Source organism: Penaeus japonicus, unplaced genomic scaffold (assembly GCF_977035675.1).
Source record: "Penaeus japonicus unplaced genomic scaffold, GWHDUDI00000001_assembly GWHDUDI00000003, whole genome shotgun sequence".
NCBI lineage: Eukaryota > Metazoa > Arthropoda > Malacostraca > Decapoda > Penaeidae > Penaeus > Penaeus japonicus.
The window spans coordinates 266,931-269,430 of record NW_028234405.1 but is presented as its reverse complement, the minus strand read 5'-3'; the positions used below and the strand labels follow the sequence as shown (position 1 = coordinate 269,430).

General features: G+C 43.1%; 1 protein-coding gene across 2 annotated transcripts in view; it reads right to left on the bottom strand.

Moving 5' to 3' along the window:
* LOC122244313 (apolipoprotein D) overlaps positions 1–2,500 on the bottom strand; it is a 19,820-nt gene that overhangs the window by 9,982 nt on the left and 7,338 nt on the right. The window lies entirely within an intron of this gene.

Sequence of the window (2,500 nt, the reverse complement as noted above, 5' to 3'; positions counted from 1 at the left end):
CTGTTGCTTTGCCGTGACTCGCCGACAGCGAGAATTTAGTGACAAAAGTAATGATCTAAACACACCATGTCGAGAAGCTTTATCCTTTTCTTCTTGCTCCATCTACTTCTTCTCTATCCTCTCTTGTACCTCTTTCTCATTCTTGTCCTTCTCCTTCCCATTCTCCATCGTTATTTGATTTTTCTTCTGACTTTTCTATCGTTTTTTTCTTTCCTTTCTTATATTCTCTCAAAAATGCCTAGTACGGCGACCCAGTCCGCGGTGAATGGGATAATTCGCGGGGCTTCCTTCCTCCTTTCTCAGAATGTCCGTTCATGTACGACTCTTTCCCGCATAACTAAGCGGAAAACACGTGCTAATGTTTCACTTGTCCTCATCAGAGTGAAGTGCAAATGCACGTGCGGGTGACAGGCACTTAACGCTTGTCTTGTTACTATACAAGACTTGCTGTCTTGTGTGTGTGTGTGTGTGTGTGTGTGTGTGTGTGTGTGTGTGTGTGTGTGTGTGTGTGTGTGTGTGTGTGTGTGTGTATGCGTGGGTATATGTATGTGTATGTGTGTGTGCGTACGTGTATGTTTGTACTTGTGTTTGTGTGTATGTATGTATGTATATTTCTGTGCATGTATGCATATGTATGTTCATGTGTGTGTGTACATAAACTATTATTCCTCCAAACGAAGACTAGTATGGCTTAACCATCGTTTCCGAAAGACAGACAATGCTAACCTTTTGATAAAGCTTTAAAATGCATCGCTTTTCTCGAATACTGAAATACTGACTGTACTTATCAGCACTGTGCATATCGCAAAGAATATCAGAATGTTTATGAAGCGTGTTGACAACATCGCAAGTGTGTTGATTCAACAGAGGAAACGGAATGCTGGCGTCGCACGGAAGTGACTCAGTGTCGCCACTCGTCCCTCCGCCGAGGACGATCGTGCAAACACTCATTGCGCCAATTTAGTCTTTGACTTGGTTACTGAGCAAGTTCATCGTCACTTAAAATAATTTTCTTTTTTTTGCTCTTGATTATATATATAAAAAAGAACTTGACTTCGTAGATAATGCGGCAGTCAACTCGCTGTTTGCTTTAGTCTCCACATTCACGAGAAGCAAAACTTGGGCCGAAATATCAGTGAGGTCCTTCCCTCCCACCCAGGATGAGGTCGGCGCCCCTCGCCGCTTCCCACGCGCGATCCTCCACATCCTTTTATATCACCGCGCCGCCAGGACACGACGCATGAATGGACGCAGTTCTTCGTCAATGTTTAAAAACCAAAATAAACGGATTCTTCCGCGGTAAAACTTCGCGTCTGATGAACGCATTGAAACTATTTCGGAGGCAGGCCAACTTTCCCATTTCAAAACATAACCAAAAAAGGGTCACAGCCCGCCATGCTAACCGGACACGACCCCTAGTGAGTAACGACCAGCCGCCAGCTCACTCACATATTGACTCACAATAGAGCTCGACCGCTGACTGCTCTGTCGCCAGTCACGTCCTTTCCGCTGCAGTTCTCACATAACTGTACTCAATCACTGATGCAGGATGCACAGATCAGCTATACATCAACTAAACATGACTCGGTAGCAGAACATTTATTGATAAACCATAACTTAAAATAGAGTCACAGAAACAAGTTCAATTTAAAAGTCAAAATTCTTTGATGTATTGTCTGGAACAATTTCCATGCCAGGGTTCCTCACCTCGCGCCTTGTCACCTGGACTCGACGATAAGAGAAACTCGTGCTCTCGCGAACGGGTCACTGGGTCATTCCCCTCCAGTGTGTACAGCCGCGGACATTTCCGTACAGAGAGAGAGAGAAAGAGAGAGAGAGAGAGAGAGAGAGAGAGAGAGAGAGAGAGAGAGAGAGAGAGAGAGAGAGAGAGAGAGAGAGAGAGAGAGAGAGAGAGAGAGAGAGAGAGAGAGAGAGAGAGAGAGAGAGAGAGAGAGAGAGAGAGAGAGAGAGAGAGAGAGAGAGAGAGAGAGAGAGAGAGAGAGAGAGAGAGAGAGAGAGAGAGAAAGAGAGAGTGAGAGAGAGAAAAAAACTGATGTAATGACAATTCAAAGAGTTTTACTTACAAAGCTTTGCTGGGTTAGTTGTAAGAAATCATGAGCAAACACTTATCCTATCCCTCGCTTCCACACTTTCACACCCCTCTATCATGAAACATTGTTGAAATTATGTTAAACAACTTCATACATCAATTTAATGACAATATCTGTTAATACCATATTTCTCTTCCTTTAATTTCTTCATACACTGTATACACGTTTCCCTCTTTCCCAGTCAGTTTCGCCTAAATACACCTGAACCAATATTTTGTTGTTTTGCAATTAACAAATGCATGGTTGGATAGTTATGAGAGGGGAGGCATATTTTCATAATGGCGATGATTCTTTAAATTCTACTTCTGCAAAAGTTCGAATGTAGTATGGGTATAATACTTGGTGTATGTATTTATCCACTTATTAATCGCCATCAGCTCGTCACATTA